The sequence below is a fragment of the Tachypleus tridentatus genome, chromosome 2 (genome assembly GCF_004210375.1).
Source record: "Tachypleus tridentatus isolate NWPU-2018 chromosome 2, ASM421037v1, whole genome shotgun sequence".
Lineage (NCBI taxonomy): Eukaryota > Metazoa > Arthropoda > Merostomata > Xiphosura > Limulidae > Tachypleus > Tachypleus tridentatus.
Window position 1 is genome coordinate 114,537,768 of NC_134826.1, and position 27,992 is coordinate 114,565,759.

The following is a 27,992-nucleotide window of genomic DNA, read 5'->3' on the forward strand; positions in this document are numbered from 1 at the left end:
GTCATCAAAAAATGAATCTCTGAAAAAATGATCAGATGATGCTGTTTTATCCTCTCACATCACATTATATACCTGTGAAGTTTCATTGAAATCTGCTACTGGTTTGAAAATAGCCCTAAACCAACTGTTACGCTTGTTTTTAATTGTACTGAATGGAAATAATACGGGTTTCGGAATAAAATGGCCTAAGAAGAACTAAAACCTTACACGCTAATTAGATTTCAAGTGTCTTTTTCTCAACGGAATTGATTTGCTATGGTATAACAGAAGCACTAATTCTTCATCCCAAAGAGGTGGGGAAGAATAAAACAGATTCTGCATGACAGTATTAACGTAATGGATGTGGTTGTTAAAGATTCCTGTGTGGTCCTCGCATTCAGCACTTACTCGCGGCAAGACCACAAGAAAAAGCAAGCCTAAGGCACTCTTCATTCTGTTTTTTTTTTATTTCAGACCAGCCGGGGTCATATTGGGTTCTTTTATGCATTTCTCAAAGGTCTTTGACGAGAAAGCTGCTTATTGTTCACTCTCACGAAGCCTGCTATGAATACTCACCCGAAAATACCCTAATGTTTTATCGAGTCTTTACAAAATATCTCGTAAATGAGTTTCGATCTCATGTTTTTATATGCAATAACATAAAATATTGTATACTTACAGTTGTTCAAACTCAATTCCATTTCCATATTTCCCCTTCTACCTGCAGAGGAGTAATTTCTGTCACTTTACAGTGCATCTTTCATGATGCCGTCAAGCAACAACATTCTATTTACTTTTCACTAAAATCCCATGTAACTGTTGAGAATAATTTCACCAGTTTTTGTCAAAATTTTCCTCCTTAAGATCTCAGGTAAGATATTCCTGCTTTCCCCCAAACTCCAGACAAACAAACAGAATAATCCTCCTGTTGTTCTATTGCTCCCTAACCATTCACATAAATTTTCAAACTGATCCGAACGTCCCCTCACGACAAGTTTAACAAATAGCTATTGTCACATTCTTGGTTCACCTTTAACTTCGGAACAACGATGCGACGGTTTTCGCAGCTGTTACTAAATCAGGTTAAAGAGACCAGATGGGAAGGAGAGCTGATAATACAGAAAATAAGAGGATGCAGAATAAATTTTTTGATTACTTGAATAAGAAGTTGACTAGTTCTTTCTTATGAATAAGAGTTATTCACTTTTCTGATTTATTCGAACAAACTACCTTTTGGTAAACCATTAAAAATGGCACAAGAACTTTGAAAACTGTATGCACATTTCTAGTCTAGAAATAAGGGAATAAAATGGCAAGAGTAGATATTTTTTATCTCTATTTATCTAAATGGGCTGATAGAACCTTGCCAACTCTATTTATAACGTCATAGACTATTGTTTTTTAAATTGGTGTGTCATAGATTTTGCGATATATTTTCTATACGGATATTGTTCTTCGAAAACAAAACAATAGTGGAATGGTCGAACGTGAATTTACCGTGGATCACGTGAATTAAATACTATATACGTCGCCCCTGGCACCATATCTGCAGAAACTCGCCAGTGAATTAGAGCCTTCAAATCGTGGATATAACTTAAAACAATGTATAATCAAATGAATGATTTTCTTAAACGTGTGACTAATGTTCTATGACCATCATTTACAACAATGTATAGTCATTTCAAAGATTTTTCTCAATGACCTATTTTTTGAACCAATTTACCAATGATATTATTATATTTAAAGTCTAAATGCAGACAGTGCTAGATGTACAAATATACACTCATACTACGCTTGTATGTATATACATGTATATATATTACATGAAAAAAACTTTTTTTCGTCCCAAGTATAACCTAAATAATACTTAAACAAAGTCATCCTAATCAATTTAATACGTGGATGTTTTGCATCTTGTGTTATTTAGTTATTAACTTACCTTGATATTACGTTTCCTCCACCCTTAATAAATTTTATCGGATAAGTGTTAGTAAACTGTAAATCACGTGGTATTTTGTTATTTAATGTCTTGATAACGTTAGAGCTATATGAACGCTGAGTACTTGTTTAGAGCTTTTCCTACTTAATGTTGAAGCATTAACAGATTCATTGCAAAACTCATTTGTTTTATTTTGAAACTTCAAAAACAAGTTAAAGATCCTAGCTCTGAAATATTAATTGAATAGTCTGTTAGAATTCTGTATCACCAGAATTGTTTCAGAAGTTTACGTGAATTAGACTGATATCAGTAGATAGCTGAAGCTTTTATTTATAATTGTTTTTCTGAAAATAAATGAAACTTTTCTTGCAGCACAGAAACTATTTCTTTTGCTTTTTTATCTTAAAACTTAAAATATTTTGATGAAGTAATGATGAAACATATTTAAAAAGTAATTATAATACTCTGTTAAATAATGTTCTCATTCGGCAATATCGTGACTATACATACCAAAAGACTTGTAAAACTTTCTTTAGTTATTTCGGTTAAAATTTAACAATATGAGCACTTTTTGTTTCGTATTCTAATTCTATTTTAACAACATACAATGGTGTTTTCATTACAGTGTACAAGCTGTTAACTGATTTGGGGTTTTAGTATTTCTTAGGACATTGTTCTTTGGCATTGGGTTTATCCTGGCCATAAGATTAGATTTTAAACATTTGTTTAACTGACTAGTTGTTTCAAAATAAGGAAACTGCTTTTAGTCCTCAAAATTTAATTTTAATTCTCAATTATCACATATATTTTAAATATAGAAAGCAAATATTTTCCCATTAGCCAAACTTCCGCTTGCCTTTTTGTAAATCTACGTCTTTGTGTTTAGTAACTTGGGTTACTTTTGAACCCCAGACCACTCGCACTACAAATCAATGTTTTGCCAGTTTGACTAAGGGGTTACACTCAATAACTTTTTTTTTAAGTTAGGTCAATTTAAACAGTTTAAGTTACATTAGTTTTACTATCTCATGAACAAGGTCCGTTTTCAGCAATTCTGTCAGGATTATCATACGATTTAACGTTGTGCATCAGGATCCTGTGGTTTCTGTATTTTCTAAGATATAAATTCAAACCCAAGACCTCTTGTAAACGAGGCCAGGGATCTATTAACTGAACTAGAGAGTTAAACTGCTGCAATTTTAGCAACTTAAACGATTAAATTTTTCCCTCTCTCAAGTAAGACCTATCTCGTGCCTTATGTCAAGATGGGTATCAAACTTTTTAAAGGGAAACTCTTTGCCTTGATGTGAACCTGAAACAAAGACATGTTGCATGTTACAGAAGTACTCAACCAACTGACATAAAGAGTTAACCTTCTAGCTGTCGTTAGAAGGCAATATTTTTTAACAATGCAAATACTACGCTACTTCCAAGCTTACTAATTTTGAAAACTACCTTTAGTTATATCAATCATCTAAAAGAAACCCTAAATACAGTATTTTACAGTTTATTAATAGCTACAACTAAAACTATGAATTGTAATTGTATTTAGAAATATAAGCTCCATATATCACCATTAGAAGAAATGAAACAACAACAACGGCATTTATATTCCCCCGAGATACAATACCCTGTTATATCTTAGGGATAAACGTTTTTCTTGTTTAAAGTCCAGTGCTAAGATATGTAGCTAGTACTTTTTGAGATAAGATCTTTTTTTTTATGAATATACATCACCAGCTGCAAAAAAAAAAGTAGTTTGTAGAAAAACAACAACAAAGAGCCATGAAACAGCTTTTGGTTTCATTTTCAAAGTTTTATATTTCTCTCTCACATTCCCTGAGTTCAGAAAAATAAAGAGAAAAGTGCATAAATGAATCAGGAATGAGAAAATTCTACCACACAGATTGTTAACAGTTATGATAAAATATTCTCGTTTTCTTTTAAAATGTCTTATACAGTTTCTCTACAGCGATATATCTGTAAAGACTTATTGGCTTTCCTGAAAGAATTCAAAAAAGTAATAAAAAATAAGAATCTGTGAACATTAATCATCTTGAATTGATAAACACCCCTCCTCACTCTTCACAAAATCTCGATAGGTTGCAGAAGCGTGAAAGGTTCGTATGTTGGCTATGATTATCATTTATCTGATGACAAACTTGAGAACTCTAAGCGACTCTGATTGAACAAGAATTGCTTGAATGAAATAAAATTTCCTTATACCAAAAATAACGGATCGCTCGACCCTGCAAAGCTATCATTATTCTTTTATGGTGAATACATCAAACTCGTTAGTAATTAGGGTTCATCATTAAGCTCAAACTTTCTGCTTTCGGATTGAGAAAAGACAAAATGAGTCTGTGGATTATATTGAGTACTCAAGAAATTTGCCTCAGGCTTTCAGCATGAAGTGATTCTTGAGTACTTAAGGATTATACTGTTGCAGTGTACGAGTATCGGCAGTTAGCAGATGATAATATTTCTCTGTTGGAGCAAGTGTTTTTATTATAGTAAATGTTAATATGCTGTTTAATTACCATTTTTTACTTTATGTTACAAATTGATAATAAATGTTAATTATGACCTAGTTGCATGTATTTTAAACAACAGAAAAGTTGTTGGTTAATGTTTGTTTATTTTTATCTGAAATTTCACTCAATTTTCAAACTTAGTTTAATTTTTCTGTCAATATCTAATGTTAATACTATTACTTACTATGTTGTACTTCAAGTATTTGTTCCCTTCTTAAAAATTATAGATGCTAGGAAATTACTGAGATACGTTAAAAACAAAGAAAATGGATTGTTTATTTATTGTCTTATATAATTAATAATATTATGAAACATATTCGTATTCTATATTATGACTAGTTCATTTTTAAATGTATTATACCGAGGTCTTAATTATTTTGCTCACAAAGCTCTTTCTTGTAGAATACAATGAAATGTGACAAGATATATATTCAAAACCAATTCATGTTATGTAGCAGCAATAAATATTTCTGGTCATTCCTTAAGTAATGTCCGATTTTAGGTTCAAAAAAAGAAAATGTTTTCAAATGCTTTTAATGTTATTTAATCAAGAATGTTTGTTTCATTTTTATTAATTGCTTCCTGCCAACGATTTACAAGATTTTGAATGCCACTTCAATGAAATTCTTGGGGTTTGGAGGAAAATAATGTAGAGATCGTAGTTTTGTCATCTTCATGTGTTCAAACTCCTTTTCCATCAAGGTAGTTGTGTAAACTTCGGATTAGATTATAATCGGATGGGGCAAAGCCTCGAGAATAAGGAGGATGTGGAAGTTTTTCCAGTCTAGCTCTTTAATCTTTGCAGATATGATTCTTGCTGTATGAAACCGTGCATTATCCTGGAATAACACCTTTACGATTGATCAAAGTAGAGCTCTTTTCTTTCAATGTAACATTCAAGCGCTCTAGCTGTTGACAATAGAAATCTGATGTAATCGCTACATTGAGTGGCAGCAACTCAAAGTGGATCACACCAACAATATCCCACCAAACACTTAACAAGACTTTCCTAGGGTGGAGGTCCATTTTGGGCTGTGCTTTAGCCAGTTTACCTGCACTGATCCATTGTCTGCGGCACTTAACATTTTTATAAAATATCCGTTTCTCATCTCCAGTTACTAGCCTGTCCAAAAAAGGTGAGTTACGTTCACGAGAGTGCAGAGAAGTGCAAATCTTCACTCTTGCTCTAAGACTGGCTTCTTTCAAATCATGGAGGATCCATTTTCCAAGTTGTGACATTTTTTCAAGCTGTTTCAGATGACGGTGAACTGTTGAATGTGTTGAATTAAGCTTCTGTGCTGGTTCTTCAACTGTTACAGCACAGTCCTCATCAAGTGCAGCCAGCAGGAAGTCACCATTAAATTCAACATCACTTAAGCTTTAGTCATATGAGCTGAAATTCTAAAACCGCCTTCGACATTTTCTTTCATTGAGAGACTCAGCATCGTAAACACCTTGAATGTTTCGTGTAGTTTCTGCTGCACTAGTGCCTTTTTTATACTAATAAAATATTATATGCCTAATGTGCTTCTCAGACACATTCATCTTCATAAAGGTTATTTGATTAATGATCTGAAAAAGTGGAATTTGATTAGTTTCTTTTCTTTGTCTGAACATTTTTATACACGTCCTACTACATATCTTAGTCGTTAGGGTCTTCTGCAAGGAAAGAAATGATCGTGCACTTTCTATGTTAAATGTTCAGACATTACTTATGGCATAACCTGATACCTATGAACTATACATATCTTACATATTTTTTTTTTACTTATAATTCAGAGAATAGGTCACTGACTTGGTTAGATGTGAGTAAAAATAAACTAACAGCCAGATGAACCTGATTCTCAAGACTTAAAGTAATGGAGTAACGTTGTTTGAGAAGTGTAGAAATTTAGAAGAATCGGAGATAACGATTTAATTAAGGGTTATAAAATACCTGAACCATGTAGTCACATTGTGAAAAACGCGAACAAAAGGTTTTCCAAAAGAATATAGGTTTTTTCTCTACACCCATTCTTTACAAAACGAAATGTGAATGAGGCTGAAAGTGCATCTATCTTACTTATAAGTTATAATTAAGTTAAAAACGACCTATTTTACCAATTTTGCTGAGTGAATTTGTCTCCTATATTTTTTGTTCATTTGGCAACTAAGTATGCACTCATGAAATATTTAGATAACAACTGTTATGTTATCTTTCACAAGCTTTAGCCCAAATGTATGTCAGAAGGCGTTTCATATTTGTTATTCTTTACAGTTCTCTTCGTGAACATTACTGTCAACTAGTGAAACATGGAAGTAACCTAGTTACACACTAAGCCGCGGTAAATGTAAGCCTAGTGAGATTACGTGCTATTATATAGCTCTATGTATCTTAAAGAAGAATCTTGCGACCACTTGAAATCCAGATGTGAGCTCAAGAAAGTTGGAAATTCATCATGTAGCTGCTATAAGATACTTTCATTATGCTATATTTATATACAAGACTATTAAATAATTCCACAAACTTTTGAAGATTCAAGGTAACCTAATTCTAGTCTGCTTCATGATATCTAAAGTTTCATTTTGTAGAAACTGTTTAATTAATTTTAGAACAATATATATATATATATATCAGTGTAGAATGGTTCATAAAAATTAATAAAAACATTTTAAGTTAAGGAACATATTAGTTTGCTTTAAAAATGATAATTTAAAACAAAATAGTCTCTCTCTCTATATATATATATATATATATATATATATATAATTATAGATACAATAAAGCATTACGTGACAGACCTACCCTATCGTTTTTCATAAAAGATATGTGATATTAGCTTAGCTAAGCTCTCGAGACGTCAAGAATGAGTCATTATCTGGTTAGCATTTTTTATGTATGCTTCAGTAACGACGAATACTAATTTGCTTCCTTACAAAGATGAAATTTAAGACTGAGTCCTTACAGAGAAATAGTCGACTTTTGTACCTAGAGAGCAAAGTATCTTGTTGATCCTGGGAGTTAACTCTATCTATCTTACATATATCTTTTTTTCTTTGTTTCTGGTTTGGTATATTTGTTTGTTTGTTTTGGAATTTCGCACAAAGCTACTCGAGAGCTATCTGTGCTAGCCGTCCCTAATTTAGCAGTCTAAGACTAGAGGGAAGACCACTAGTCATCACCACCCACCGCCAACTCTTGGGCTACTCTTTACCAACGAATAGTGGGATTGACCGTCACATTATAACGCCCCCACGGCTGAAAGGGCGAGCATGTTTGGTGCGACTGGGAATCGAACCCGCGACCCTCAGATTACGAGTCGAACGCCTTAACCCACCTGGCCAAACTTTTAGGCCAAGTCTTATTTAGATACAAGCGTAGCTGTCCATAATTTTGAACTACTGATCAGAGAAAAAGCTCTCAACTGGCAATCTAGCACTCGTCGTCACCAAGGTTTTTTCCGTCATTTTGGACAGAATAACGAGATTTCTTGTCATTTTTATAACATACCCACAGCTGAAAACGCGTCTCACGTCTCGAGTCTTTGACCCGATGATTTACACTTGACATGATAACCACTAGGTCACCCTGAGACATGTATTAAATAAACTTTCCAAGTTTTAACATTCGGAAATAGTTAAAAAAATTAAATAGTTTGAATTATGGCTTATGAGTATATTGATGAATAGACGAGGATAGTGTTGTTATATTTATTTTATATGAATGTTTCGTCTACACGTTAAGGAGAGCACTTTTATACATGTTGAATTATTTTGTGATGTTATTCAAGGCTCACCAAAACATGCCTACGTAGTAAAAATCAAGAGAACAAAACAATAATTTGAATATATATCTAAACTCTACATTTTGTATACTTTAGGTTTCATTTAAATACACGTCTTACCTCTGTTTTTGTTTATAGATATAAATATATATACTAACACAAACGTCCTTCAAAAATGGAAGAAACCCACAGGGAACCAAAACTATTCCATGTAACACTAGCGATACACGAAATAAATAAATAAAAGAAATATAAAATTTTCTTTCCTAGAAAGATGATACATACTGATTCTGATTTTACTGTCTATAACAGAACAAACATGTTGCATATTGGTGTCTTTTGATAAAAGACTAAAACATACGATGACCATATGATTACACACACATCATCTGTTCTTTTTCTGAGGAGCATTCTTCCATTTTCCTGAAGAAAATTGGTATCCTCAGTTTAACAGGGGCCTTTTAGCCCTAATTCTCATGCATAGATTTGCGTTAAAGTACTTACTTATTTTTCACTGAAGTTTTCCCGGCTTTTCTATTTGGATTCTGCCTAGCTTGATGTCATAATGATGTGGATGATGTGTGTCATACACATAACATCATGCCTGATATTGTCCTGGTATCTCTCTACTTGATACTTTTACTGAAATGTAGGAGTTATTTACGACTGTTACCGATTAAATTCGACTAAAATGAGAACGGGTACTCAAAATGGAAATATTATAGGAAAAAATATGGAACTGGGCTCGAATAACTCACGAAATTTAGATAAATCGAGCGTGACCAACCGACACTTGGCTTATATATATATATATACACACACACATACATATGACAGAATATATATGTCTGTGGATCAAACCTACAAACATATCTACTGAAGGTAACTCACAGATAGTAACCTTTATATACGTTTGCTTATCAATAGCGTTAAGTAATTAGCGCTACATTATCCAAATTTGTTTCGTTTGTTTCGCGCAATCTACATAAGGGCTGTTTATGCTAACCTTTCTTAATTTAGCAGTGATGAAGCAGAAGGAACAGAGCTAACCAACACAATTCACCGCTAACTCTTGGGCTACTTTTTTTAGAAACAAATAATAAGATTTGCAGTTATTTTATAATGCTTCCAAATTTGAAAAGGCGTATGTGTGCGCTATCAATCTCACATATCTGGACAAATATGACACACAAATGACGATTTCGTGTATTTTTAGAATATTTTACAATTTTGTTTGCCAGCTGAACTGATTCAACACTGCTTCAAAGTTGAACATTTATGATTAACCTAAACTAAATGCTATCTCGAACAACTAAGAATGATATGTTTTCCTTCTTGTAGATGTTTTATAGAGTCTTGATATGATATAGTTAGCGGTAAAATCGTGCTTCAGAAAAATCATCAATAGTGAAGAAGAGAGCAATATATACAATTTAAATATTGTATAGCACGGAAACAGTAAAAGCATCATTGTTTTTAATGCATGTATATGTATATATCCGTTAAGTTAAAGCCAAACTTAGATCATATAGGATCTATTTCATATTTGCAACGGATAAAATAGAAACTTTGTTCAAAACGTATATGTTTAGATGACCAGTTTGGTTCACATAAAAAACTATTAATTTATTACCGTTATGGCACTAACTTTCTCTAGATATTTTAGGATAAAATACATTTTAAATCAAAGTGTATATCTTTCCAGTTTTATATGAACGATGAAGAAAAGACCAAAAGCTTCAACAATGAGCCTGATTAATCTCAACTATATTCTCTGTTGCTAAGTAAACTTGTGTTCTAGCTATCGAGTTTTGTATATTCGATATAAGAAGGTTTTTTTTTTTTTTGTATGAGTGTATGTATGCTTAGAACGAATCGTAAGTCATTTCCATGAAGAATGGGAAAGAATAGGGGTAGTTAAACTTGTATAGCAACCTGTCCTTATAGACTTCCTTCATTACAAGATTTCTATTCGTTTCCTCTAAACTGGAATCAAATCCTGTATGGAAAGCTAATGACAGGGAGTCATTCTGATAAAAACAGTGCCGTAATTCACCTCAGACCAGACACAACTCTTCTAATTCTATATTTAATTGCTTATATCACGGCTAAGAGTTTTAATTAAATATTCTTATCGATCTAGGCTTGACGTATAGTTAAACAGATATGTGTGTGTGTTTATAGATATAGCTGCAATGCGTGCTGATAAATCTTTCTATTACATGCACGCTTTAAACGCTTGCGTAATTAGACAGGAACTGGATTTGTCTTTATTATTTCTGACTATTGGTCTTTAAAGAAAAAGTAAACTTTTAATATTCATCAGAGATATTAAAAGTATTGTCTCTCCTTTGGTAAGAGTTTGTGGATTAAGAGAAACATACATAACACTAGCCTTGGTTATTTATTCTGACCAGCTGGGCTTGGCATGGCCAGGTGGGTTAAGGCATTCGATACGTAATCCGAGGGTCGCGGGTTCGAATCACCGTCGCACCAAACATGCTCGCCCTTTAAGCCGTGGGGGCGTTATGATGTAACGGTCAATCCCACTATTCGTTGGTAAAGAGTAGCCCAAGAGTTGGAGGTGGATGGTGATGACTAGTGGCCTTCCCTCTAGTCTTACACTGCTAAATTAGGGACGGCTAGCACAGATAGCCCTCGAGTAGTTTTGAGCGAAATTTAAAAAAACTGCCCAACTCTGTCTTTTGTTTTACAAATAAATTTTATCTCACCTATTCAACAAACGACAACAAATTTCAAGAAATTATTTTTTTCAAATTGATTTTTACCACCCTGTTAAGGTAGTTAACAGTTCTGCTGATATTAAACAAAACTGTGATATCTTAAACCAAATATCAGAAAAGGGTAGGAACTCGATTAATACATCTTAACTGGAACTTGTTTTAAATGTAATTTTGTTTATTTTTGAAGATTTGATTTCATTTATTATAAGTTCCGGTAAAAAAAAAGAAATAAAAAGCAAATAATTAACCTAATACAAATATGTAGAATATTAGTGTGTATATATACGTACATATATATATATATAATTTCTCACGTTCTATAGGTTAAAAATTTATGTTATAACAGAGTTTTTAGCTGACATTCCGCTGTGCCAGTGTGCCCAAATGAACGTAAAGCGATAACACAGCGAAACACAACTAAACAAAGTACCCTATATATCTTTATTTTAAGGCTTGGCATGGCCAGTTGGTTCGGGTATCGGGTTCCAATTCTCGCCACACCAAACATGCTTACCTTTTCATCCGTGGTTAATTCCACTATTCGTTGGGAAAACGAGTAGTCCAAGAGTTGGCGATGGGTGGAGGAGACTAGCTGTCTCACACTGATAAAGTAGGAGCAGCTGGCGCAGATAGCCTTCGTGCAGCTTTGTTTGAAATTCAAAACAAACGAAAACGACCTTTATTTTAGTCGTTTCTATTATTATCATATACATCTTCTGTAGTTCTTTATGCTAATTCCAGTTGTTCAACTGGCATGCATGGGCTACAATCATAAATTCGAAAAGTGAAGTTAAATGAACAAGAAAAATATACGAATGGAGTCACATTGTAGTGGAAAGTTTAGTTACAAATCTAACTAAACGAAAAATTAATGGTTATTTCACAGATGTGTTTGTGTGATTTTGAATTTTGGGCAATGTCCATGAGGGCGATCTGCGCTAGCCGTCCCAAATTTAGCAGTGTAAATCTAAAAGGGAAGGCAACTAGTCATCACCACCTACTGCCAACTCTTTTGCTACTATATTACCAACGAATAGTGGGATTGACCGTCACATTATAACGCCACACGGCTGAAAGGAACTGCATGTTTCGTGTTATGGAGTTAGAACCCGCTACATTCAGATTACAAGTCGAGCGCCTTAACCTCCTGACCATGCCGGGTCACTCAGAGGATAACATATTACCATACCTCAAAAAAAAAATTTTTTTTACAAAAGAGTTTTTGCTTAAATAATTTTTATTAAATAAAATTGCAAACAAACTTCACCATATTTCGACAAATTATTCATTTTGTTGAAAACAGGACAAAAATATTTAGATATACGGTGTTTTCTTCCTCGTCCTTTAAAATTTCTAAGTTTACTTCTGAATAATTTAGTAAACTAGGATATTAAACTTGTTGTTTTTTATCAAAGTTAGAAAAGTGTTTCAGCATTTTAAAAGTTCAAAAGAGCTTTTGAGGAAAAAGCGGCTTGCTTTTGCAACACTCTTGTGAATGGAAATCAGAATCCAATTTAAGTTAGAATAGAACCCTAGCGGCAGGTGGGGACACGAAGATAAATGTCCAGGTTAGAGACTGCCCAGGTCATTAAAAGTGCATTAGTCATCAGTAATGGTTTCCCATTAAAAAATGGAAAAAACACTTGAAAAACAAAACCTTTCTTCTCGCATATGTAGACCCATTGAACAGAAAATGGACTTTCTCAAGGATGTTAAGACATTATTAAACTCCGTCACATTTAAACAATCACATTTGTATGTATGAATGTAAAAATAGTTAATCAAATATATTAAGTTTATAGGAAAAAGGTTCTGATTTTGTAAAACAACTGAACGGATTAAATTTATAAATTAAAGTTGAACAACAATGAAAGATTTTGTTAATTTAAAAAGGACAGGTCGAAAGAAAAACATTAATGTTCTAAAGAATTTAGTAGCGCGTGCATCATCTGACATTATCATAAAGGACTGTCTTTAATGTTTTCGCCAGTTTTTATTACTACATTTTACAAATGATAGAAATACCACAAAGATATCATATTAAATTATCTAAATGACATAATGGGCATAACTTTTTCACTAACCATCTCATCTTCATACATAGTAACTGGAATATAATTACTTCAAACATCTTGTTCTACCAAGAAAAGAATGACATATATATATATATTTATATACGTGTATGTTTTCTTTGCCAAAAAAGCAGTATCTAAACTTCTTGGTCTTCCTATATCGTTAATGTACCAGATAAACCTCTTAATAAACTTGTTTTAGCGGAAATACATTGTAGATGCTGAGATTACATTTTGTCGAGATTATTCTATTTGTATGTCCAAAACAAGCATAGAACGATGTAGATTGTTTACTTAGCCATGCTATATTTATTTCATTTTTCGGATCTACTCATAGTCTCAAAATCATATCTCATTCATTGCAGTTCTTCGTAGCATGCTCAGTTACCACCATATACACTTATATCTTAAGGCCAATTAACATCAAGAAAAATATGCATTTTGCGTTGTTAGACTCAACCACTTATTTGAGTACAGCTTCGAAAGATGAAAACAAGAAAAGGGAAAATAAAAAAAAAAACTTTTTTAGCATTTAATAGGGAAAATGTGAACACTACAAGTTAGCCTAAATACTAGCTGGTCAAAAGTTTAAGACCATACTGAAAGGAAGCGTTAATCGGTAAACACGTAACGAAATTCGGTCATTTGTGTTCAAGCATTGACGCTCTCAACAACTCCCACTAACATCTCCTGTGTTACATTGGATAAAAAAATGGCAAAGGCTAAAAAGTTGACAGAGTTTGAACGTGGCAGAATTGTCGAGCTGCAAAAGCAAGGTCTCTCTCAACGTGTCATTGCTGGTAAGGTTGGGCGTAGTAAAAATGCTGGTGCAAATTTCTTAAAAGATCCTGAGAGATACGGAAGGAGAATTTTAAGTGGTCGGCCCAAGAAAATTCGCCGGCGTTGAGCAGTAGAATTTGACGGGTTGTTCCGCAAGACACCAGCCGATCATCGAACCAGATTAAGGTCCTTACGGACACAGAATGCAGCTCAAGAACAATAAGACGGCATCTACGAGAGCAAGGCTTTAAAAACCGTAAACGTCTTCAAATGCCACGCCTCCTTCCACACCACGAAACAGCTCGGTTAAACTTTGCTGACAAACACCAAACATGGGACGTAGAAAAGTGAACGAAGGTTTTGTTCTCTGATGAGAAACAATTTAACCTGGATGGTCCAAATGGCTTCCAACGTTACTGGCACGATAAGGATATCCCATCGGAGATATTTTCAACACGACACAGTGGAGGAGGTACCATCATGATCTGGGGTGCTTTCTCCTTTCATGGAACAATGGAACTTCAGGTTATACAGGCTACATTGACATGTTGGAAAGAGCATCCTCATTGACTGAAGGCCCTCGCTTGTGTGGTAATGACTGGATCTTTGAGCAGGACAACGCTGCAATCCACAATGCCCGCAGGACAAAGGACTTTTTTATGGCGAATAACGTAATTCTTTTGGACCATCCAGCGTGTTCCCCCGAACTGAACGCCATTGAAAATGTTTGGGGTGGATGGCAAGGGAAGTCTATAGAAATGGACGTCAATTCCAAACAGTGCATGATATTCGTGACACCATCTTCACCACTTGGAATAACATTCCAGCCAGCCTTGTGTAAACGCTTATATCGAACATGCCAAAGCAATGTTTGAAGTTATTCGTAATGACAACCGTGCAACTTACTACTGAGACCTCTTGTTCAGCATTTCCTGCCCTGTTTAGGAGTTCCATTTGGTATGGTCTTAGACTTTTGACAGATAGTATTTAGGTTAATTTCATAGTGTTCACATTTTCCCTATTAAATGCTAAAATCGTTTTTTCTTTTCTCTTTTCTTATTTTCATCTTTCGAAGCTCTACTCAAATGAGTGGTTGAGTCTAACAACGCAAAATACATATTTCTTCTTTATATTCATTGGCCTTAAGATTTTGGCCAGCAGTATATCTATATTTTCTATTTTATTCGCTTTACTTTTCAATTATTTGGGGATCATATGTAGAAGTTGGAAAATCCTGAAATGCAAATGATAATAAGAATATTATTTTACACTGATAATCCTGTTCTAATTTTACGTGATTCTGATATCAGATGACTGTGTTTTATTTGTATCATCAAAAATATTATCAATGTCTTTTAGGTTATATATATATATATATATATTTCATCCCAGCAAGTATATTTCACAAAATTTCTAGATTTGAGTTCTTTCTCGCTTAAATAAATTTTAGGACAAAAATATTGCCCACAATTAGCTAGGCCATAAATTTTCTTTACCTACTACAAGCTAATTTACCCATAAATGCCATCATGTCTTACCCAAGGTGCACTTTATCGTATGATAGGCAGTTTCGTCTTTGAGTAATGGAACATTTATGACCCAAGCATTTTCAATAAAGTATGTTAAACTGAGTTTTTTATCAAGTAAATTAATGTAATGATCTTCATAAACTGGTAAATTGTTTTCTTGAAGTTGTTTCCAGAATTTTTCTTATCACCCTGGAGGTTCTCTTGAATACTCTTTAATTTCTTGAAGAATAATATTTTAAGATATTTTGGTGTTATGTGTTCAAGAAATATTCTATTCATAAAAGACTTATGAATGCAAACAAATATCTATCGTAAAAAAGAGCACTGTTACGCCTTTTTATCCGATCTATCAATTTCAGAGCGAGCAATAATGGCCTAAACTGGTTGCAGTGGTTGTTACCATGGTACATAGAAGTATGTAAATCTAAGTAAACACTTTTACTTGAGTGCACAGGAACATCTAGTAGTTACGTTTTGGTTTTGTAGTTACATTTAACTGCCAACTCTTCTTATTTATATGTTCGAGACTTTCCAATATGTAATGACAGTATTAGAGCACAGAAACCTTTTGTTTACACAAGTAGCTCTAAAAATTAAATATTTAAACTTTTTCTTAAGTAACATGCTCCTAATTCATCAAGAAATAAACTTCTTTGTATGGCTTAATGAATCTTTTAAACACAGAACGAATAGCATTACAATCATTATGCGTCACCCCATCACAAGTTTGATTTATTACTAAAACTTTAGTTCGATTATCATAATAAAAACAATAAGAACAATGAGTTAATGATAATTTCATTATAGTTAATAAGTAATACGATTGAAGTATAGATCTCAACAATGTTTCCTGTATAGAAGGGCCCTACATGGCCAGAAGGTTACAGCGCTCGACTCGCATTCTGAGGGCCGTAGGTTCGAATATCCGGCACAACAAATATGCTCGCCCATGCAGCCGTAGAGGCGTTATAATGTTACGTCCAATCTCATTATTCGTTACTAAACCAGTAGCCAAAGATTGGGTGGTGCCTTCCCTCTTGTCTTACACAGTTACAGTTAAATTAGTTTACACTAATGTGCTCTTTAGTTGAGTTAAGAAAGTCATTCTGTAACTGTTGACATTTTTCTTTGAAATGTTTAGTTTGGTGAGAATTCATAGAGTATCATAGGTGCTGATGTTTCTGAAGAATATTTCTTTTATCAAGAACTGAGTAAGGAATTTTAGGGAGATGAGTAAGTCACTTTATGCGCTAACATTTTTTATTAAGGTCTTATCTGTAGAGAGTTCAGTAAATGACATTTGTGAGGAACGTCTTGCTGTACTAGAGTATTAAATTAATGGTTTTGGGTGTTTAAATTTGTATAGAACTTCACATGTAACAAGAGATGAATAAAGCTTTTTTTATGAATTAACATTTGTGAGTAATATCCCAAGTTGATGATTTAAACGGTATGAAAACTAAGTGGTATCAGAAGCTTTGTTTACTGATTATGTTGTTCACTTAATAAAACAGGTAATACTGATATGAATTTGTTGCATATTTACTATTCACTTACATTGTTTCTTTTTTTTATTTTACCATAACGAAGCGTTAATATCGAAATGTGGCCTGGCATGGCCCAGCGCGTAAGGCGTGCGACTCGTAATCAGAGGGTCGCGGGTTCGTGCCCGCGTCGCGCTAAACATGTTCGCACTCCCAGCCGTGAGGGCGTAATAATGTGACGATCAATCCCACTGTTCATTGGTAAAAGAGTAGCCCAAGAGTTGGCGGTGGGTGGTGATGACTAGCTACCTTCCCTCTAGTCTTGCACTGCTAAATTAGGGACGGCTTGGTGCAGTGGGTTAACAACCTACTCACTTAAATACTTGTTGAAGAATCCGCAAGCGATTGCAGCCCTATGTTCCTAGATGGAATCTAATGGTGATAACTAACTAACTAATACCGAAATGATATTTCAATATCACTTTTGTATATTCGATAGACCTAATTTATCTACTTAAATTTGAGATGATTACATTGGTTTGTGAAAGTAACAAAATAAAACTCTTTAATATAACATAATTATCACAAAGATTATTTTGTAATTACAGATGCAGGTTTATCATAGTTGTAGCTCACTTATGTTTACCAAGATGTACACATTTTAGTTTTTCTCATTCTATAAACGTTTCATTATATTAATACACACAGCTTGAGTTTATAGTTTTCTTAATACATAATAATTTTGGCCTGGCATGGCCAAGCGCGTAAGGCATACAACTCGTAATCCGAGGGTCGCGGGTTCGCGCCCTCGTCGCGTTAAACATGCTCGCTCTCCCAGCCGTGGGGGCGTATAATGCTACGATCAATCCCACTATTCGTTGGTAAAAGAGTAGCTTAAGAGTTGGCGGTGGGTGGTGATGACTAGCTGCCTTTCCTCTAGTCTTACACTGCTAAATTATGGATGGCTAGCATAGATAACCCTCATGTAGCTTTGCGCAAAGTTCATAAAACAAACGAACTAGTGATATAGGCTTTACATATTCCCTACGTCTTAATGTGATCGAAAAGCTCTTGAAATATTGTTTTGTCAACCCTGTTTACAACAGTAGGTTAGGACAAACATAATTGTGTTCCTCTAATTTTGCTCCATTTTTTGAATGTCCACCTTTATCTTCAGCCAATGATTTAGTGGTTTCAAACATTTTGTATTCTCTCACCTCATATTAGTTAAATTTTCTGTTGTTTTTCATTGTTGTCCAAGTATTCTTACCCAGCATGGCTAGATAGGTGAAGGCGCGCGACTCGTAATCTAAGGGTCGCGGGTTCGCATCCCTCTCGGCCCAAACACGCTAACCCTCGAGTATCTTTGTGTGAAATTCAAAAATAAACAAATAAAGCATTCTCGTCAACCAGTGATCCAGATTTGTAAAATTATATTTATTTAGGTAAAAAAGAAAACAATAGAAGTGGCATTCATTTTTTTCTGAAGGCTTGAATTTTTGTTAAATGAAAATGAAATGTAATTTTTGTTGTAAAAGATTATTTAAATTTTTAAAACAGTGAAATTTTCCAAATTAGTACTATGACGAAACACTAGAGTGGAATGATGTACACGAGAACGAAGAATGAGTTATATTTGTTATTTTCGTTTTATACGTTTGTTATTATAAAAGGTTTGTCTGTTACATTAATTAGCGCTTCATAAGAAACCAAATTCATACTGGAAGTCTTTAAGTTGTCAAATTATGTTTCGGAAATGGTTTTTAAAAAACTTGGTATCTCTCGCCCTGATTTTCTGGAACGGGCTCTGAAATTCCATGTTTCCTCATTTGAATTATTAAAGATAAAAATGTCTAAGTTTGGTCAATATTCCATCTCTATACTCCTGTCGCTCTCCAGTAATATAGCGGTATGTTGGGGACCAATATCGCTAGAAACGCGTCGATACCCCTCGTGGGCAGAGCACAGATAGCCTATTATCTAGCTATGTGCTAAATTCCAAACAATAAATGAATCAATATACTTTTGTCTTTAGACGTCAAAATCACTATTATCTTGGAGCCTTTCAAGCTGAACAATAGAACCAAATATATCATACTAGAAGTGTAAAATGATTAGAATGTCTCAAACATACCCAGATTTCAATTGTCACACACATATAAAATATATAAAAAACATTAATACACCCAGTTGAACAAATCAAAGACTTTATAAGAATTTGGACTATAACTACAACTCTGCATGTATTTCAGCAAAATCTCAAATTGCTTCTGTTTGTGCAAACGTCTTCCTTCTTTCGGCACTGAAAAGAAAACAAAAAAAAAGTAAGCGTGTTATGCGCTATAATATACGATCGAATGTTCTTAAAATTCGTAAAGTATGTTTAATATTATTAGAGTGACATGTTAAATTCATTTTATCAACCAACTTTATTTTCAGTACGTTGAAACTTGGATGGTCTCAAACGTGCTTCTGTACTATAATATATAAGATTGACACCTGTGGTCTGATTGTGTTTTGCCTTTTTCTCTTTCTCACTGGAAGGCGTCGCAGTCCTTTGGGGGTTTCGACCAGGAATCGTTACGTGTTATTTACTCTGTACTTTCTTTTTCGATTTGGTTGATTGATGGGGTGATATAGTTATGTGAGAAACGCTATAGACATTCATTGAGTAATGTAGACTTTTGTGACAATCTCAACGACAAATACTTATATTTGCTTCAAAAATTATTATCACTTTTAGCACTCATTTAGTGAATAAAGGCAAAGAAATAAAGAGTAATTAAATGTATTCCGTTTTCTTAGTTTTGTGCATCCAAAATAATCTGTCGTATCTTGAAGTATATAATACCTTATCTGACGAAGCATGATAACCGCTAGTTGTTGCAGTTTTATTATAATGTAGTACCTATTACCATCTAACTTCTCTAAACGCCAGGTAATAATCTTCATGCGAACATATAAAGCGAAAACTTCTCATTGAGAATAAATTATACAGTCATGTGTAAAAGTTAAGACACCCTATGAAAGCCTGTGTATTTTTGTAACATTTTTGGATATATAAATATTTAATCTCAATTTTAACAATACTGAGAGATTATTTTCCGGACAGTAGAATGGCTGATTTCAAAATATTTTGGGATCTTTTTAAATCCCTTACCAGACTCATAAGCTGCTACAATTTTCTTTCTGAAGGCCTCAGACAGCTCTTTTGCTCTCACCATGGTGCTCACTCTCGCATCAACAGTGAGAAGCACACCAAACTAAATGTTTGAGGTTTAAATAGAGCAAGCCTCCTTCAAAATGCTGAGTAACGATCTTCTAATCATGTGCACCTGGTGTGATACACCTGTGTGTGAGTTGAGCCGTTTTAAGTGGGAATAAATGTGGGGGTGTCCTAACTTTTTCCTCAGTTAGAATATGCATTTTTGTAGAATTATATTTACAGAAGATTCAGTTTTAATTGTTTAGTTGTATTCCTATAATCTCTCAGTATTGTTAAAATTGAGACTAAATATCTATATATCCAAAAAATGTTACAAAAATACACAGGCTTTCATTGGGTGTCCTAACTATAATAATAATGTCATATCCAACTATTCGGTCAGCTAAGAGTTGCAAGAGGGTAGCTTTTCCTTAATGCATCTTTACGAGAAAATTCTGAAATAAATGTGCGAGAACTGGTAAAAGGTATTTTTCAGATTTAAATAAATTTATGCTATTTATTCATTATATGTTTCCTAGCTCAAATATACTTTTATGACATACTAAATAAATTTTTCATTAATACGTACAATAAAATATTTCTTACTCTTATAACATGTCATCGTTATTAGCCATAGAGAACGAGAAACCATCCAATTTTGATACACTTACAAGTATTATAAAACACTGTTTGTTACAGCTAGCATTGTGATTTTAGGGCAGGCTTAAAAAACAAATGTCTAAGCATACTTTAGTGTATGAAAATCAAACAATGGTGAGGATCAAGACTTGCACCGGATTATTACTAAATATCAGGAGTAACAAGTTCTCTATTTGAATGCAGTCACGAGTTAATCGAAGTAATGTCCAAAACGGAGTAGATTGAAAAGATAATAACATTTCTCAACAAATCCCTTGTGTAATCACAGAGAAACTTCATGAAGCAAGATATCGATAACTCGGTGCTTTAATCGCAGCTTTTGCAACATCTCTGCCATTTTATGTCAGCAGTAAAGTGAGGCCAGAATTAATACCTCATTAGGATCTCATATTTCCTCAATCTAAAGTGATTATTTTCGCATAGTAACACTGTTTTCGTTGTTGCGTTCTTGGTGACAAGGCTATACAATGAGCTACCTGTATTCTATCTACTGCAGGAAATCGTATCCATTATTTTTGTAGTGCAAGTCATAAACCTACCACTGACCCACATAAAACAAAATTATACTCAAGTGGTAACCTGAATTGACAACAGTTTAGTCTATGAGTTTTCATGGTACTTATTAGGACCAGTGAGAATTAATATCGTATTGAAGTGTAGTTTTAGTTTTGAAAACAAACGAATTGTTTCTTCAATACAAGAAAGAGATTCGTTTACCGAACTTCTCTTCTCTGTATGGTCTAGCTGATCTAAAATATTTTAAACCAGTACCTTTCGGCTCTGTTAGAAGAAATTTTTTATAGAAGATAAGCATTATCTTGTTCTTTGTAGGTCGATACGGACCAGACACCATCGGTAATTCCTTTTAATCGATCGCTGGAATGATTGAACAACCCGAGAAGCACCAAAATCTTTTCATTAAGGGACTACTTGTCGTTCCACTTGATTGCACCCTTCTTTTTTCTGATCGTAATTTCTATTATAAGGTGAAATTGATTTGTTCGTGCTAATATCGGCACATGATGGATACAAACGGTATTTATAATCGAGAAACATCAAGTTTAGTTTAACATCTGCAAAATGAGCTTTATTGCCAGCTTTTCGTAAGAGGTTAATAAGGTTATCTGATGTAACGGTTATTAAAACAAAAATTAGAGCTGTAAACTCATATACTATGTAAACCTGATTAAAAATATCTAAGCGTATTTCCAGTTGTTCATAGTACTTGAAATATTTCATTGTCATCCGACGTTTCACACTTTTTTTTTGGTAATTTACATGCTTTAAGAGAAAGAAGTGTTAAAATTCTTAATCTTTGTATGTGCGAATTCTGAGTTTCACATTTTTAACAATGATAATCTCAATATGCTAATAAAATGGTAAAAGAAAAATAACATCAACATTTTTTTTTCCAATCTAAATTTCTATTTTTAATCTCGTATGATATCAGCTTCTTACTACGTATTTAATGTACTTTATATAAATATATAGTGATGAAAATAAATTAAAGAAAGAAAAACAAATATTTTTCGTAGCGGAATATGAACTTTAATAATTTATTAACTTACAGATAATTAAGTTTTTTTTTATTTTAGATGTGAAAAGATAGTACAGTCAAAGGATAGTTCCGATTAACACTGGCAATAACTAGAAGCATTAACTGATAACCTTCATGTCATTTCTTTTTCAAATATCATCATAGTTGTAGTGATTATAAACATTACAAGATCCTTTACTCAGTCTCGTTTCTAGGTGTACTAAAGAGCGTTTAATCGTCATTACAGCGAAACTTTTTATAAGGATGTGGCTCTGTATGGGCAGGTGGTTAAGCGCTTGTCTCTCAATCTGACTGTTGCTGATTCAACTCACCGTCACACCAAATATTTTTCGTCCTTTCAACCGTGAGGGTGTTATTAAATGACGGTCAATCTCATTACTTGTCGATAAAAGAATAGCCCAAGAGTCGGTGAGGGGTGGTAATGACTAGCTGTCTTCCCTCTAGTTTTGAACTGCTAAATTAGGGACGGTTAGCGCAGGTAGGTACCCCTCGTGTAGCATTGCGAGAAATTAAAACGCAGTTTAAAGATGTTATTTTCTTGAAATTATTAAGAATATTCATAAAGGTAGACGATAGAATAATAATTCATGACCTGGCATGGCCTGATGGTTAAACGAGATGACTCGAACTCTGCGAGTCGCGGGTTTCCAATCCTACCACTGAACGTCCTCCCCTTTCCAGCTATGAAAGGAGAGTAATTTGACGGTCTAACCCATTATTTTTCAGTGGAGCATACCCTAAGAATTGGCAGTATGTAGTGTTAACTAGTTGCCCTCTCTTTAATCTATCACTTCAAAATAAAGAACAGCAAGCATGAATAGCCCTCATATAGCTTTACAGGAAATTTAACAAACCAACAAACATACATTTACAAATAATCGCTGAAAGAAAAAGAGTTAGTTAGTGAGAATGCAACGAAAAGTGTTAATGATAAAACAAGGAATAGTAAATGAGATCCATAACATAAAATACACATGTTGTTGTTTAATTTTTAATCTTAAAGCTAAAACCATGGGCAAAAGCCTACAGAATTTATTCAATTAACATTTATTCAACTATTCGCATTCTCTAATAATTGATGCTCATTTATGCAAAGAATATTACCCACCAGTTAGTGCCGTTTACTTCGTTTAATTTGAGTACGGAAATTCTAGATTTGCTTATATGGTCTTTATGTGTTAAAATTAAAAACAAAATCTTGTATTAAAGTGACGAGAGAGTCCACATACATTTATATGGAAACATTCGTAGACATAAAACGAACAACACACATAAGCTAAGAGGTTAAAATAAGTGGGCGTTTTGGACATACAAAATATTATGATTGGAAAAGTTTGAAATATATCAATTGCCTCATTTTTATTTTACTTACTGATAAAGTATATTTTATTCCAATTTATAGATTTTAGTTTAGTTTTATAACAAGTACGAGGTTCGAAAATGGTGCCGAACGTGTTTTTCTTTTCTTTTTTCTAGTCAAAACAATCCAACTTAATCACAATGTCTCGTTTTTTCTAAAATTCAAATCAAAATGCCGTACCAGCTTGTGTGGTAGAGGTTAAAATATATCCATTAAAAATGTTAGTGTTTTATATTTGATCTGACCGATATATAAGCATATTTGTATTTTATAAACATAATTTATTGCCCTTTCCTCAATTAACGTGTATAATTTACTGTAAAAGTACCAAACGTAACTTATTAATCTACAAAAATATCATTACTTTCTGAATTAGAGAAAATTTAACACAAAAGAAGACTGTAATTATTAAATAATAAAACCAGAAAATAAACTTCATCCACATACACAACATATTCGATGTATACAAAACTGTCTGTTTAGAACAAACTTGTGTCAAGTCTTATTACAAAATAATTTTCCAGACGGGTGGAGCTCAAAATTTTTTTAAACATGTGTTCTACTTTATTTTTAAGGAACTGGACTCCACTGGTATACCTTATAATTAATATTCCATTTATCTGTTCCAGGAAAAAGAAAGTAAGTATAATAACGTACTATATTCAGAATTAAGAATGATAGTTCATCATATTTAACAAGTTGTTTTTATTCTAAACTTTTCTTTAAAAAGAGCAATGCTCTTTGGTGAAATAAGTAATAATAGAAAAACTCTTGAAAGTTTATGAATACCTAAGTGCACTCAAAGCTTAGATGGATTTTTCATTTACCTATCATGCAAAACACTCTAAAATACCAGGAATTAAATTCGTATTAGTAAAATGAGAACTGATTTAACTCGATAGATGGAGTAAAAAATGCTAATTTAAGATGTGCATATTGAAGTAAATGACTGCTAACTAGAAATAAAAAGTTTAGTGTTTTATTTTTTTGTTTCTTTTTAACATTTTTTTCAGGAATCAAACTCTCACTGGCTTATAGTAAAATTGAAGGCCATTTCTAAAAATAGAAATAAAAAATATAAATATAAAGAAATAAAAACGTTTCTTTTGGGTAGTCTTTAAGTGAAATTAAATACGTGCAAAACCTTCAGTTTGTATATTATTAAATAACTTTCACTTAGAAGAAAGAAACATTTTGTGTGTTCTAATTCTAAGGACAAATTGATAAAAATATGAAGATAAACAGGTATTTGACTGAATTATGCCCGATGGTTTCTTGTACGTATATGTATAGTAGACAAAGTTGTTATAAGTACAACCTTTAGCAGTAGCTTCAAGCAATTTTTATGTTCACAAACGATGGATTGTTAGTACTATCAAACTGGGCCGATTATTTTCAAAACCATCTTAGTAATAGCTGATATAGAAGTCCACTTGGATCGATTGTTCATTTATCAGGCAGAGGTCTGTACATGCTCGTGTTGTTTCCATTCCTGCTGTTGTCAGTGGCATTTGGTTCAAACCACAAGGGACCAGACTCATCTGAGTGATATTACTTGATGCAATCCAACTCTCCTTTCTCGCTATTCACACCAAAATACTCCCATTATCGCACGGTGTTTTAGATAGAGATTAAATTTGCCATCACGTCCCATCCAAACAGTTAAATTAAGACTCCTGATTCTTGGTTGGCCCTCTAGCTGGTGGCGTCTCCAAACATTTAATGATTAGACGCTCTCACAGTGAAAGATATGGAGAGGATAAGAACCAACGAACGGGTATGGACGGACGCCCCACGAACTCAACGAAATAAACAGCGACAGGCGGGCCTTCACGACGGAGCCTGAGGCGTGCATTATAACCCCGAAATGAGTTGGTCTGTTTCAGCACATTCGGTATCCATGATGCTTTCTTGGTTCTTAGAAAGCTATAATCCTGTCATGCCAGATTCTATTGTCTCCATCACCATCGGCTGGGTGGAAAGGCATTAGCTGCCTTTCACTGATATAACGTTCTCCATTTCTCTCACTGGATATGACAATGGTGTTCCATTAGAAGCAACTGATGAACGGCCATCCATTTCACCCGTCCTATTCATGACTTCTTCCTATACAATATTGACCTATTCAGTGCATCCTACTACAGTCAAGATAATACTAAACATAAAGGACAGATTCATAAAGTAGTTTTAGGGCGAGCGGTGTTTTTTTATGACAGGCAGATGGAGTTGATACAACGGAAAAAGTTACATAGCTAATCTTTATGTGTTTTTTTTTCATTTTTGCACGGTTGATTTGGAGTCATATAACTACAAAGATAAGATAGAATAATACGTAGTTTGCTTTCTATTGTTTTCAAATTTACAAAGTTGGGAAAGGTAGATTGGTGTATAACTGGTTGGCTAACACATTAAACAGTTTTATTATAAATAAGTGGAATTTTGGTCAGTCATAAACTTAAGTACATCCATCGACACAGATGTATACGTACTTAGTAAACACATAAATGTTTTTCCGTGTCTTTTTACTCCTCCATGAATAAATGTACGAAAATGTAATGTAGTTGTTATTCGTTTCACCACAGAAAACTAATTATGATATTAAAATACATCAAAGTTCTAGCTTAGCTAATAAGGTTAACAACTTTCTCCGATACCATAGAAGTAAGAAACGCAACAACTAATTAGCTGAAAAACGGACTACTATACTTTTGGATTCTGACCGAAGAATCAAGGGTAAAATTTGAGAGCTTTACATTATGTGGTTATGTAGCATATTTATTTCAGTGATTAAAATCATGAATAGGCTTGTGGTGTATATTTTTTTTCTATTCTGTAATTGTACAAAATTACATTACAATTAAGAGAAAATAAATATTATGCTACCTATAACATTTCGTTGTTCTGTACATAGGACGACAAAAAGTCTAAAACCTAATTTTCTTTTAATTTTCAGTACTTGCCTTCCAGTGGCTTGACGATATGTCTGAAAACTTATAACGTTAAAAACCGAGGTTTCATGCCTGTGGTAGGAATGTAGCCCATTGTATAGCTTTGTGCTGAACAACAAGTAAACAAAAATAAAATCTTACTAGCTAAAGGATCATTTTGAAACCAAAACACAAACATATAGATAAATGATATTGAATTGGAAAATGCATTCTTAAAACTGTTCTATTGAACAAGAGATTAACGTGAAATGGCATATAGTATTCAAACCTTGCATAAATAGAATACATTTCGGAATACAAACCACAATGTCTGTTAACAAAGAACAAGGAAAAGTTATTTTTATGTTTATCATCACTGTTTAATTTAGTTTTTTTGTTATGGTATCGGCCACTCACTTTTATTTATTATTTACATTTCCACAAAACTTCCTTGACGTAAGATGTGCCAAATAGTTTTCAAAAACCCACACCTATGACTTTAATCGCTCTTTCTCTACATTTAGTAATTTACACCTAGAAGAGTAATCTGCAAATGTTTACAATGAAAATATAAAAAAAACATATAGCCTCATGTATTATACCTAACTCTACAAAGCATACTTCAGCACTTGAGCATATCACTTACTTTTTCCATGAGATTATTTTTACATTACGTCTTATTTCAACAGAACAAACCGCGATGATAATACACTAATTGCTGGTGTTGTATAATTCAAGAATTATTATGCAGCGAAGAACCTACATCTACTTTCTAAAAGGGAATAATAAAGTGAGTTGATCGTTGATAAAGTAGCACATTATATGTACAAGTATATTACATAGTTCTTCTATACAATGATATACAATTGTGTTGAATTGTGATCAACGTTCCACTAACACGACTGGAGAAAATGTGTGACTAAACGCAATAAAAGTATTGAAATAGATGGTTATATAATATCACTGAAAAATATATTTTGAATTATCCTTACCAAATAACAATGCTGACTACATAAAGAATTAAATTATTGTTCAGTAAGAACAGAGTTTACTATAGACTATATTATGTTTAAAAGATAAGGTTAAAAGTTGTCCAATGACCAAGTCTGAAAATCGTGTTTCTTATTTATGTGTGTGTGTATGTATACATATATATAACCGTCACCCAAAAGTTCAATATCGTATGCTTTTATCGCCATCTGGTAGTTATTAAAGTAAATGCTTCATACTTTTATAATGTTTGGAATATTTATACGTTTACAAAAGAATAACAATGTTCTTAGTTGCCATTGTAAATATTTAATTTATAATCCTTTTCCAATAACTACACCTATGTTCCTCATTCATAAAAATGACTTGTTTAATCTCGTTACATTTAATTACGTAAAACAAGAGATAAAAGGTGCATTTCACGTTCTCACCCATCTCCAATGCATTAATCAGGAAAAGTTAGCTTC

General features: G+C 33.3%; 1 protein-coding gene across 6 annotated transcripts in view; it reads left to right on the forward strand.

Moving 5' to 3' along the window:
• The window catches only part of LOC143244881 (latrophilin Cirl-like), a 93,475-nt gene that overhangs the window by 19,905 nt on the left and 45,578 nt on the right, over positions 1–27,992 (forward strand). The window contains exon 1 of one of the 6 annotated variants that reach the window (XM_076490338.1): positions 24,182–24,247. The exons of the other annotated variants lie outside the window; for them this stretch is intronic. The gene's annotated coding sequence lies outside the window, so the exon portion shown is untranslated. Of the gene's footprint in view, positions 1–24,181; positions 24,248–27,992 lie in introns of those variants that run through there. 6 annotated transcript variants of the gene reach the window in all.